The sequence below is a fragment of the Pelodiscus sinensis genome, chromosome 1 (genome assembly GCF_052426305.1).
Source record: "Pelodiscus sinensis isolate ZL-2025 chromosome 1, ASM5242630v1, whole genome shotgun sequence".
In the NCBI taxonomy this organism is placed as follows: Eukaryota; Metazoa; Chordata; order Testudines; family Trionychidae; genus Pelodiscus; species Pelodiscus sinensis.
In genome coordinates, this window is record NC_143052.1 from 221,589,509 (window position 1) to 221,603,114 (window position 13,606).

At 40.8% G+C, this 13,606-nt stretch overlaps 1 protein-coding gene and 1 long non-coding RNA gene across 5 annotated transcripts in view; one reads left to right on the forward strand and one right to left on the reverse strand.

The window, feature by feature from the left end:
- The window catches only part of TBL1X (transducin beta like 1 X-linked), a 287,997-nt gene that overhangs the window by 178,894 nt on the left and 95,497 nt on the right, over positions 1–13,606 (reverse strand). The gene's annotated exons all lie outside the window — the stretch shown is intronic.
- The window catches only part of LOC142823808 (uncharacterized), a 31,682-nt gene that overhangs the window by 5,757 nt on the left and 12,319 nt on the right, over positions 1–13,606 (forward strand). The gene's annotated exons all lie outside the window — the stretch shown is intronic.

Here is a 13,606-nt window from a genome sequence, read left to right on the forward strand (position 1 = left end):
ACTCAGTAAAAGCAACCATTTGTTTCCGTAAGGCAAAGGTACATGCTCCTAGATATTTCACTATTTTATCTCTCTCTATAAAAAAATAATTTCCTGCAGGATGATAGAGCGACATCATAACGTCATTCTGCATCACCCCGCCCCCTCCCCGAGTCAAAAGGGGAAGTGGCGGACATGGCTCAGGGTTCTCCCAGCCCTTCATCGGGGGGCACCCTAGGCTACCCACTGGCCACTGGCTCCCCTGCAGGAGGGCCAGGGGGGCAGTGGTGGTAGCCACCTCTGGCCCTGCTTCTACTTCCTGGTCTGGGTCCTGGATGCTAATCACCACCGTCGCCACTTTGGGCCAGGTGCTCGAGCTGCCACATGGGGTTCCAGCCTCGTGCTCCACCCCCTTTTCCCTGCCTAAGATTACAGAGCTAGCTGCCGGGGGGGGGGGGGGGGGGAGAGAAAGCCCCGAGGCTTGTCGGGCAGGGGGGAAAGGCAGAGTAAGTGACTCAAGGTAGCAAATGGCAGCAGCTTCCCCACTGGAGCAGCAGGGAAAACCTCTGATGCTTGGAAGCAGCACTCATGGCATAAAAAGAAGTAAGTGCCCCCCCCCAACTCCTCATGCCCAGCCCCTGCATCACCAACACCTCACACACCTCCTCCTCCGCTGCACCCCCAGCCAGCTCTTGCCCCCTACTCCTGGCCAGACACCCTGCTCCTATCCCCTCCCCTGGCCAGACATCCTGCCCCCAGCCTGCTCCTGCCCCCTCCTCCTGGCCAGACACCCTGCTCCTGCTCTTAGCCCCCACCACATAATTTGCCCCCAGCCCATACCTGCCCCCTCCCTCCATCCACACACTCTGCCCAGTCAGGGCCCATCTCCCATTTGGCCATAGCATCCTGTCCCTGGGGCAGGGCCTTGCAGTCCAGCCCCCATCTGGCTGCAGGAAGGGCTGGTGGCAGGTAGCAGGGGAGACCACGATCCAACTGAGGTGGACAGATGAGGGATTGGTGAGCACAGTGAGCGGGGTGGGAGTAGGGTGCAACACCCTAGTAACACTATAAGAGCATGCATGCTTTACTAGAACATTTCAGGTTTACAGTTCAGTTTTTGATGTTTAAGAAAGAGGGCTACCTGCAGTTGTTCTAATCTTTACCCTGCCAAAGGTAAGGGAATACTGAAGTATTACATGGACTAGAGAAAATAAGATTACAGCAACATTTCATTGGGAGGGGAGGAAGACACATTTTGTTGTTACTACTCTGTACTGCACCAGAGTCCATTATAGCAATATTAAATGTGTACAAACTAATTTTAAGACTGCACATTCTGTTTGTTAAATTATGGGATTTAATTGGACTACTGGCAGTGCCCTGTTCATTGCAGCTAAATTAGCAAACCATAGTTCATGTTTCACTGCCAGTTCCCCTTTAGCCTTTTGTTGTGGTTGTTACAGTTTCTGACGTATAATTGATGTAAGCAACTTACACTAGGTGTTATTCAGGCAAAGTTATGTATTTACTTGAAATACAAAAGTAAATATGGTATTATCTTCTTCGGCATGTGAGAGCAAGATCCTGTAAATGTATTATCTGCTTTGACCCTTTCACCAAAAACTAATCCCTTTTGCAGGATCAGGGTCATAGAGAGAAACTTCACTCATCTGAAGAAGGGGGCTGTGCCTACCAAAGCTCATGATACCATCTACATGTTTTGTTAGTCTTTAAAGTGCTACCAGACCATTTGTTGTTTTTTAAATTTATCCTGTACAGACTAACTCGGCTACCCGCTGAAACTTCCACATCAGAATAGTTCATCATAGCCCTGGGCTTACTAAATATGAGGCAGCATTCCTTAAAGCATGGGTTCCCAAACTGGGGGGTGTGCAGAAATTCCGGGGGAGGGGGAGGGGGGCGGGGTGCACAAGGCGACCCAGTCCTCCTCCCCCCCCCCAAGTTTTGCTGCTATTTTTGTTTGCTCAACAAGTTTTGGTGGGGGGTGGGAGGGCGTGAGAGTTTCTCAAAAATCAAAAAGGAGGCATGATGCCGAAAAGTTTGGGAACCACTGCCTTAAAGAATACTCAGAAGAGACAGGAAACAAAGAAAGGAAGGGAAAAAAAGACCCCAGTCCTTACTCCCATACATGCAATCTATACTAAACACACAAACAAATCAGAGTTATGTTGCAAACAGAAAGTGCTTTCAGTCTTGCCAGGAAGGATGATAGCAGTGCATAAATGCTGCTGGGAATATTCATGTGCAACAACAAAGCACCACCTCTTCCTTGTCTCATTATGGCCCAATTTGCGTTTGCATCCATTGATTGTGGGAGTGGTACTGTGCCCACATTTTACTAGCGCTAATGGTCCTCTAATATTTTGCATCCAGATGCGGATTTTTCCCATCTGTGTGTGGAATAAATTTTGTTATGTGCACTGGCTGTGGGCACTCTGCTAATCAGCACACAGCTTACAAGGAACACTGACCAGCATCCTGAATTTTCAAGACGTGGAGAGCAGTTCTACTAACTGTTCAAACAAACAGACCAAAGTAGACTGAATAACATCGAAAAGAAGTCTGCCTGGTCATGCCCTAACCGAGCTAAAAATGGAGCAGACCAGCCAAGGTATTCCTGAAGATGTTAGTGTTTTGTATGAATAGAAAGGCAAAGGTCCTCTTTTTCAAAAGACAGTATGGGATAAGTGTGGAACTTGAGCCTTGTGGGAACTTGACCACAGCAGGGGGTGGTCTTGGCCGAAGCTTCACCAAAAGCCATCAAAACAAAATTACACACAAAACCCGAAACTCACCATGTTTTTGGAGTGGTTCAGATTTTTTGATGAAAATTCAACACAGCTCTAGTCAGGACCAGGTCAACTGCCTGCTGATGATCCCGGCTTGGCGGGCTGCCATGCAGCCCCAGTCCAGCTCCTCTGCCAAGTTACCCTCTTCCCCGTTGGGCTGCCATGGCCTGGTCCCCTTGCTGTACTGTTGCAGTCCAAGCCTGGCTCCGGCTCCCCTGCTGGGCTGCCATGTGGCTTTGGCTCTGACTCCCCAGTTCCCCTGCCAGGCTGCTGCTAATCCCACTGGGCTCCTGACTCACAGCCATTGGAACTTTATGGCCCAAGAACATTTGTGGTCTTGACAGACCACAGATGTTGCTGGACCAGAGAGTCCATCCAGTTTATGGAGGTGCAACCTGTAGCTGGAGTGTGAGGTCTTTTAAGTAGATTTGAGGAATCAGGAAATAAGCTTGAGAAGAGACCCTTGCTGGTAGTTTGTTGTAGTGCGTCTTTCCTCCAAAAATATTATGGGAGCCAAAACATTTTTTATTCAGCACAATAATCTGAACTGAGATAAACCTACATTGCACTATCAACCACAGTGCAGTGAAGGAGCCAATGCAAATATGTGCTTTCACTAACAATTTTGTGATATCCATGTCACAGCAGATCAGCCATTTGAGGATGTGTAACATACAGAAAAGACAAGTGCCCCCCTCAGTAGCATTGATTTCAGTGCAAACCTTTCCCCTCCCACACACCGTAGAAAGAGAATGCACTGTTAGACTTAATACTGACACCCCTTCTTGTACTGATAATACAGGTTAATGTTCTAAAATATTTAATTCTAGACTGTTTGCAATTCACTGTTAAGGGCTATAACAAAAGCAGAATAGGGTAGAAAAGATCAAGTAATGCAAGGGTGAAATTCTTAAAGTGCTTCACTGAGATTTCATTATGACAGTTTAGCTAGGGTAAAATGCAATGAGGATTCACAAGAAAAAAGCCTCACCATCAATTCTACGATTCAGATACCACAGAATCTACCCCCAGTACAGAACTATGCTTTGGAGTCTGAGGTTTCATTTAAAAATTATGTTATCTTATGTTGTTTGGGAAGTTTATCTTCAATTCACATTTGGAAGTGTTAATATATGCAGTACTATCTTCCAGATTCTGTGAGGTACAAAAAAAAAATAGCTCTAAGTGAATGGTAAATTGTCCTATGAACCCCATGGGGTATTAATGTTGCCGTTGATATTATCAAGATTTTGACTCAAATATTTTTAGTTAACTAACACTTATCTAATTTGCATATATAAACGTGTTTGTAGGAAAAAAACAAACATTCCCCAGTAATATTCCCATGCAGTCTATTTCTTATGGTACATAAACAGATATCACTTGTTGGCCAAGTTTATTAGCAATGGAAACTAGAGTTAAATCAGCTTAGTTTTCATCTTGCAATTACAGGGAATAAATAATTGAAGATTATTATAGAAGATGGAAAGATAATTTATAACTTTTCTTAGGTTGTCATACTAACACAAACAAAAGTATTCAGAGAGCTGTTTAGAAAACAATTACAAAATTGTGCTCTGATGATCTGTTAGATATTGATCCAGGTAGTTGTTTTAAGATCTGGAGGAAGAACAAGGGGAAATTTCCACATGCAACCTTTCCCAAATGTTAGATACAGTTGGGATTGCTAGGAATGGTGTTCCTATCTTCTGTTTGTCAGAGGCTGGAAATGGATGACAGGAGAGAGATCATTTGATGATTACCAGTTCTGTTCACTCCCTCTGGAGCATCTGGCAGTGGCCGCTGTTGGCAGACAGGATACTGGACTCGATGGACCTTTGGTCTGACCCAGTATGGCCATTCTTATGTTCTTATACAAGAAAATAAATGCTTGTGAAAATATTCCCTACAGTGGTATTGCAAAAAGATACTGATTCTGATCGATTTTAATGCCAGAAGGAACCACTATGACATTTCATCTGGCCTGACATCTTAACATTGCCTCTATAAGTAATATAGAATCATCTCATGATCATAAAATGTATTTCTTAAATACTTGAGTCCTTATTGCTTTGTATTTTGTACAGTGATTTACTCATGCCATGCAAAACTAGCACAAGAACGAGTATAAAAAGCCAATTCAGAAGTGTTTTAACACCACTTTATACTGGATTTGCACAGATGTGACTGTGCAATTCACCAGAGATTCAGGCCCCACATACATAAGCAAAGAAAATGGAAAATCGGATGTAGTGAAAAATAGAAATAGTGATCATACTCTCGTTAGTGTGTAATTAAGTCTAAACTGTGAGATCAATGAAGGGAAAGATAAGGAAGTTATTTTTTAAGCACAGTATGTTGAGGGGAATATAGCAAATCTGGTGAAAATCTAATGGCATGAAGTAACAGATGGCAGACACCCCCGGGACCTGAAATATGTTTGAAGATTATTGGCAGAATAGCATGATTAAGAGTATATGCTATCTAGCAATATACTAGGAGTCAAATTATAATGTATAGAGTTAGGTCTTAAAAATACTATATTCCCATTTAGACAAAACACAAGCAAACAAAAGGGAGGCTCAGGCAAATGTGAGAAATGTAAAAGGAAAGCAACACACATGACTAAGTTTTAGGCAGTAAGGAAGAGGAAAATTTAAGAGAACAGAGCATGTTTTGGATAAAGAAAAGACTAAGGAGAAACACGACTGTCTACAAATATGCCACAGGGGCCAATTAGATACATTAGTCAGCAAAGATGGAACAAGAAATAATGGGCTAAGCACAGAGAAGAAAATTTAGGTTATAATATTAGGAAATACATTGTAAGAACAGTTAGACAACAGAACAAGCTACCAAGGGACATGCTAGGAACACCATCACATGGGGTACCTAAAGCCTGCCAAGAATGATTTAGGGATAGTTAACTCTATCCTGCCATGAAGAAAGGGAACTGATTAGATGACCCATGGTATATATTTTCTAATCTAAATGATACTATGCTGGGTACATTTCAACAGAAACTCTTCTGAAAACTATACAGTTATTACTACACTAATTTAAGGCCCACCATGTTAAGGTGGCCCTTAACATTCAAGTGGTATATTTGCCATGCCCAGGTGGATATACTAGGCTTGCTATACCAGTCTTTTCTGAGCAGTAGGGTGGTCCTGTGTCTCCTATTTTCCAACAATTGACAAATTGATTAGATTCACACATCCAATCCATGAGTACAAATACTTAAGCCTCAGTAAAATAAAGTAAAAATAAAATCCAGAAATTTTATGCAGATTTTCCCTGTTCCAAAGATGGCAGGAACTGGTAATGCACAGTCACCTGGAGTAGATGCAAGCACAAGATGTGGAATGAACATTAGCTGTTTATTTGTTGAGACTTTAAAAAAATATCTTCTCTTGTACACATATTTATTAAGAATACACTGTACAGCTAGATCAATATTTAAATTAAAGTCTTCCCCTTAAAGCTCTCCACCACTCCTCCTGTTCCACTTTGCCCTCCAACCTAGGAACAATGAACAAGAATACTTGGCAGTGTGACCTGAGGGTCAGAAAAATCTGGCAATAATACACTGACAAGGTAAATTATTTCTAGAGAAAGGGCCCTCTTATTGACAAAGCCCTGTCCTCACTCCCCATAAATTTAAACTCAGCTGATATCTGTTACTACTGTGTCACACAAAACAGTCTTTGAAGTAACCAGGTATCAAACCGCTTAAGGCAGTAAGTTAAAAACAACACCTAGGATTCCACCAGAAATTAAATGGAAGCCACTAAGGAGCATAGATGTCTCATGCTTCCCATAAGAAACACCACTTAAAAGAGAAGCTGTATTTAGCACCAGCTAGAGCTTCTCTGGGTGATTTTAAGGTGAAGCCTCATGGACAAGTGACTGTCACATCCAGACAGGATTACTTCAAAAGCAGAGATAATAACTATAGTTAGGAAACAATGGATGCTGGGCAATCATAAAACATGTTGGAAACTGAATAAGAGAATGCCAATATCATGCTGACATCAAAGGACTTTGGAAAAGGCACTGCCCTTTGCCTGACTAAGAAAGCAAGCAAGCAAGAACCCTGACACTATATCAGGAAAACGGAAAAGATTTCTTGGACTTAGGCCCAAGAAATGAAATAGAACTGATGATAAAGCTACCTTTTATCAGGAGGTCTGGACTGGCTGTACACACTTTCTGTATTTGAAAACTTGTGCTGTGTGTTTGTCCTTGGAGTGCCACTAAATTCCCACTGTTCATGAACAAAACATCTTGGTTTAAGGACTCTTACGCCAAACCCGAAAATCTCTCAGAGAGGGCAGAAGCTTCCTCAATTAAGGAAGCTAGCTATGGTGATACAGAGACCACCCCCCTATTTACTCAAAGGGTGGAGCAAACATTGTTATACTTCTAGGCATAGTACAATTTCCAGAATACAATTTCCTGCAGCTATTACACTGATGATTGAAATCTAATTTTAACAAGCAAGCAAACCTTCTGATGTCAGCAACCATTGCTCCAACATATTTTCATGTCTTTCCACATCTGTATTTTTATATTGTGTTGTACTCTTGGGGAAGCTCGTGAAGTCAAAACTCGTGAAGTCATTCTGCCGCTCTACTCTGCACTAGTTAGGCCTCAGCTGGAGTACTGTGTCCAGTTCTGGGCGCCACATTTCAAGAAAGATGTGGAGAAATTGGAAAGGGTACAGAGAAGAGCGACAAGAATGATTAAAGGTCTAGAGAACATGACCTATGAAGCCAGGCTTCATGAACTGGGCTTGTTTAGTTTGGAAAAAAGAAGATTAAGGGGGGACATGATAGCGGTTTTCAAATATCTAAAAGGGTGTCACAAGGAGGAAGGAGAAAATTTGTTCCTCTTGGTTTCTGAGGACAGGACAAGGAGTAATGGGCTTAAAGTGCAGCAGGGGAGGTTTAGATTGGACATTAGGAAAAAATTCCTAACTGTCAGGGTGGTCAAATATTGGAATAAATTGCCAAGGGAGGTGGTGGAATCTCCCTCTCTGGAGATATTTAAGAACAGGTTAGATAGACATCTGTCAGGGATGGTGTAGGTGGAGCTTGGTCCTGCCTTGAGGGCGGGGGGCTGGACTCGATGACCTCTTGAGGTCCCTTCCCGTCCTATTATTCTATGATTCTATGATTCTAGGTGCACAGGAAGTGGAAAAAGAGAGAGTTCTCATTGTGGAGAGAAATTAGCAATGTTAGCCCTAAACGATAAAAGAATTAATGCTTTAAAACACAAAAGCGGTAAGTTGCTACGACAATGGATCAGGTTCTAGAAATTTTTCCCCTATCCAAGGAATTCATAGTTTTTAATTAAATCATACAATGCCAACGCATTTTTTAAAATTGTTTAGTCAAATGTAGTTACATAAGAATGGCCATATTGGGTCAAACCAAAGGTTCATCCAGCCAAGTACCCTGTCTGCCGACAGTGGCCAACACCAGGTGTCCCAGAGGGAGTGAACTGAACAGGTATTGATCAAGCGATCTCTCTCCTGCCATCCATCTCCACCCTCTGACAAACAGAAGCTAGGGATACCATTCCTTACCCATACTGGCTAATAGCCATTAATGGACTTAACCTCCATGAATTTATCTAGTTCTCTTTTAAACCTTGTTATAGTCCTAGCCTTCACATCTTCCTCAGGCAAGGAGTTGCACAGACTGACTATGCGCTGTGTGAAGAAGAACTTCCTTTTATTTGTTTTAAACCTGCTGCCCATTAGTTTCATTTGGTGGCCCCTAGTTCTTATATTATGAGAACAAGTAAATAACTTTTCCTTATTCACTTTCTCCACACCACTCATGATTTTATATATCTCTATCATATCCCCCCTTAGTCTCCTCTTTTCCAAGCTGAAAAGTCCTAGTCTCTTTAATCTCTCCTCATATGGGACCTGTTCCATATCCTTTTAGTTGCTCTTCTCTGAACCTTTTCTAATGCCAGTATATCTTTTTTGAGATGAGGAGACCACATATGTATGCAATATTCAAGATGTGGGCATACCATGGATTTATATAAGGGCAATAAGATATTCACTGTCTTATTCTCTATCCCTTTTTTAATGATTCCTAACAACCTGTTTGCTTTTTTTACTGCTGCTGCACGCTGCGTGGACATCTTCAGAGAACTATCCACAATGACTCCAAGATCTCTTTCCTGATTAGTTGTAGCTAAATTATCCCCATCATATTATATGCAGAGCTCAACAAACTATAGAATCTACTCGCCCGGGGCGAGTAGATTTTAGCCGCGTGCCCCGTTTAACAGCGGTGCGCGCATGTGCATTCCGGCTCTTTACATTTATCCACATTAAATTTTCTTTGCCATTTTGTTGCCCAATCACTTAGTTTTGTGAGATCTTTTTGAAATTCTTCATAATCTACTTTGGTCTTAGCTACCTTGAGCAGTTTAGTATCGTCTGCAAACTTTGCCACCTCACTGTTTACCCTTTTCTCCAGATCATTTATGAATAAGTTGAATAGAATTGGTCCTAGGACTGACCTTTGGGGAACACCATTAGTTATCCCTCTCCATTCTGAAAAGTTACCATTTATTCTTACCCTTTGTTTTCTGTCTTTTAACCAGTTCTCAGTCCAAGGAAGGATCTTCCCTCTTATTCCATGACATCTTAATTTACGTAAGAGCCTTTGGTGAGGGACCTTGTCAAAGGCTTTCTGGAAATCTAAGTACGCTATATCTACTGGATCCCCTTGTCCACATGTTTCTTGACCTCTTCAAAGAATTCTAATAGACTAGTAAGACATGATTTCCCTTTACAGAATCCATGTTGACTTTTGCTCAACAAATTATGTTCTTCTATGTGTCTGACAATTCTAGTCGAAACCATACTAAAGAATAATTTGCCTGGTACTCACATTAGACTTACTGGTCTGTAATTGCCGGAATTGCCTCTAGAGCCCTTTTTAAATATTGGCATTACATTAGCTATCTTCCAGTCATTGGGTACAGCAGTTGATTTAAAGGATAGGTTACAAACCACAGTTAATAGTTCCGCAATTTAACATTTGAGTTCTTTCAGAACTCTTAGTGAATGCCATCTAGTCCTGGTGACTTAATGGGAGGTTCGAATCCAGCTTTCAAACAAACAAAATTCCTTAGCATGTGCACATCTTCTCTGTCCTGTGAAGTTTGTGCACATTAGAGCAAACATAATGGACTGTGACTACTAAGCAGCTAAGAATCTGCATGGCCAAACATGGCCCATTCATGAGATGGATTTGTCAGGCATGTTTCTGAGTCTAGGCATGAATTAGATCAGTATAACCTTTTGGGTTTTTTTCTTTTGACCATAGAAGAGACTAGCTTGCATCTTTATGCAAAGTTCAACCTGTTCATGAGGAACTAACAGGCACAAAATGGTCACTAATCATCATTTTTGAAGACTACTCTATACAAATATTATACACATGGCATGGGATTCTGTCAATACCCAGGAATAATAAGATGATATAGGTGGACAATCCTTTCTGACAACATATATAGGATTAGCAAAATCTGCTCTCGGTTGCAACATAAATCAAGTCATTCCTGTGGCACTTCTTGTTTATTCTGTAGCATATTGTGCTTGGTCCTGCCATGAGGGCAGGGGACTGGACTTGATGATCTCTTGAGGCACCTTCCAGTTCTAGTATTCTATGAGCCTATGATATTTTTATAAAGATTAAGCAAAACAGAGATCCCATTAAAACAAATGACATCCCAGTGGTATTGATGTGGTGAAGGTATTTCCTATATTCAAAATGCATATTTTAGTGAGGTATTTATACCATGTCATGCCAACTGTGTACTTTTCAATGGCACCCACTGTATATTTAATGGTAAAACAGGTGTGGAAATTACTACCTATTCAACATTGTCTGGGAAATAACTCAACTTAAAATCACAAAAATATTGGTAAAAACTAAGCAACATCCACATTTCTGAATGGCCACTGTGAAAACATGAGAAATAAAGTGTAGTTTGTCCTCTCAGACATCATAGAACATGTGAAGGGTATTTCATCTGATCTCTTTTAAACTTTCAGAGGTTCATATTCAACAAACTCTCTACCTAAAAAATCCTCAGGTTTTTTCACTCTTTCCTCTCCTCGAGGGCCAAGGAATTTTTTTCTTCTCATAAAAGCAATGCCATTAATTAAACTTTATGTTAAAAGTGCCTGCAACATTATCAAACAACTTCCACAATAAATAAAGACTGAGAAAACATTTTTGTAATTTTGGAAACAATAAAATATAGTTTGTTTGGTTTGTATTTCCAAATTCTCTATATAAATTAATAGCATCAAGCATTAAAGTAGTTATTCATGTAGATATATACTAAGGGGGAACTCTCACCTACATGACATAAAAATGACATATCTGCCATTGGATGCTTCAAGAGCAGCACTTGATAAACTCCAGGTTCCAAGAGTAAGTCATCTAGTGTTCCCTGCCTGGTTCTTACAACTTTGTAATTCTCAAATATCCGTTACCAAAATAAGCCACAACTCCAGCTCAAGAATATATACGTATGCACATCTGCCCTGAATTAGAGAACATCACATATGTTAAGGCCAGAAGGAACCATTGTAACCTAGCCACCTGCATAACACAGGCCACAGAATTCAACCCACTGATTCCCGCATGAAGCCTATAATGTCTGGTTGAACAAAGTATAACTTTTAATAAAGCATCAAAACTTGATCTAATGGCTTAAAGTGATGGAGAAACAATCACATCCCTATAAATATTGTACTAATACTTAATTAACTTCCGTGGAAAAAATTTGCCCTTCATTTCCAGACATGAGATCTTGTTATATCTTTACCATCAAAATTAAATAACTCTCTATTGTGAGAAATACTAAAATGGGTACCCACAGATTGAGAGGTGAGTTGATCACATTTTCGTTTCTTTTATAAGGTAAGTAGATGGAGCTTCATTGGTCATTCACTCTAAGACAGATTCTCTAGGACTGGTTCTCAATCCTTCTTGAACTATCTTCTGAATACTTTCAATTTTTTCAAAAATAAACATCCTTAAAATTTGGGAGCCAGTCCTGGATGTAGTATTCTAGCAGGCGTATCACTACTGCTGTATAGACAGAAAATACTACCTCACTACTCCTCACTCAATAGTCCCTGTGCACAGAACCAAAGATTTGCATTAGTTCTTTTGAACTGGGAGCTCATGTTCAGGTAGTTAGTTATCCACAATGACCTTGATTGTATGTTTATTATGCACAAATGACATAAGGACAAAAATAGTAGTGAAGGTTGGAAAGAAGGATGCTTTCAGGGCTCTTAACTATAATAGGCTTGAAAAGATCAGGACAGAGGGAATGTCATTCTGCTATTCTTTGCTATTATCTTTATAATTCACCATAACTGATGTGAAGTAATTCAAATTGGAAATTGCTCCTTCAGTGTGTCTTTTGAATTTTCCACCTCCTCTGCCCTCCAGCTTTCTGTGTGGGTTCCCCAGGGTTCTGCCATGGGTCCCTTTCTCTTCTCTCTCTTTATTTTATTTCTGGGTAATGTTGTCTGCAAAAACAAATTTAGCTACTCTTTCTATGCTAATAACTCAGGTTATGTCTAAACTACCATGTTATTTCAAAATAAGTTATTATTAACTCCCAAAATAACTATTTCGAAATAAGCTTATTCTTCGTCACATGCAGGAGTTATTATTTCGAAATAACAAGCTTGGTAGTGTGGACACTCGCCTTGTTATTTCCAAATACGGGGAGTTATTTTGAAATAACTCCCCAATGCAGACATGCCCTTACAGATCTACTTCTCTTTTCCAGAACCATCTCCCAATATACAAACTAAAATCTCAGCCAGTCACTGACATCTCATGAATGTCTAGGCTCTGACTCAAGATGAATACGGCCAAATCAGAGCACTTAATTGCCACCTCCATGAGTTCTCTCTCAATCACTGTGGATAACACCACCATTCTGTCATTAAGGCCCATAAGATTTCTGTCATCTTCAACTTTGACCTCTCAGTAGGTCTTCCACCTCAGTTATAGCTAAACCTTGCAAATTCTTTCTGCATAAACCTATAGGATACAGGTTTTCTTATCTAGCCACACAGCTAAAACTCTCATCCAAGCTCTCATCATCTTGATTATGGAAGCATTTTTCTCTCTGGCCTTGACAAACACAATTTTCCCCCACTGATATCCAGAATACTACTATCCTAGACCAGCTTTTCAACCGTGTTACCCTTCTCCTTGCATCTGTCTGCTGGCTCCTCCTTCTCTGTCAAACAAAACATAATCTACTGGTTTTCATAGTTAAGGCACTTTATGGCCTACCCCTACCTTACTGCATAACAATATCAAGATATTGATTCATCTTGGATTGGCCAATGATGCCAGCCTGAATCACCTATTTACATTTTTAAACAAGCACATTCATGCTTTCCTCCCTGCTGGTCCTTCTGCTTGGGAGAAGCTCCCTATAAGTATTTACAAAACCAGCTCATTATCCTCCTTTAAAATCCCTCTCAAACTCTCCTTTTTTATAAAGCCCACACAAATTAACATGTTAGACTACTGATGTGCTGAGATCATTCCCTCTCATGCTGACCGATACTGTCTCTATTATCCATTTGCATTGTATTTGCCATCTATTGTCTCTTGTCTTATACTTAGATTGCAAGGTCTTTGGTGTGGGGGGCATTTTTTTGTTTGTTCTATGTTTGTACAGTGTCGAGCCCTGTGGGGTCATGCTTCATGACTAGGACTCCCAGGTTCTACTCCAAT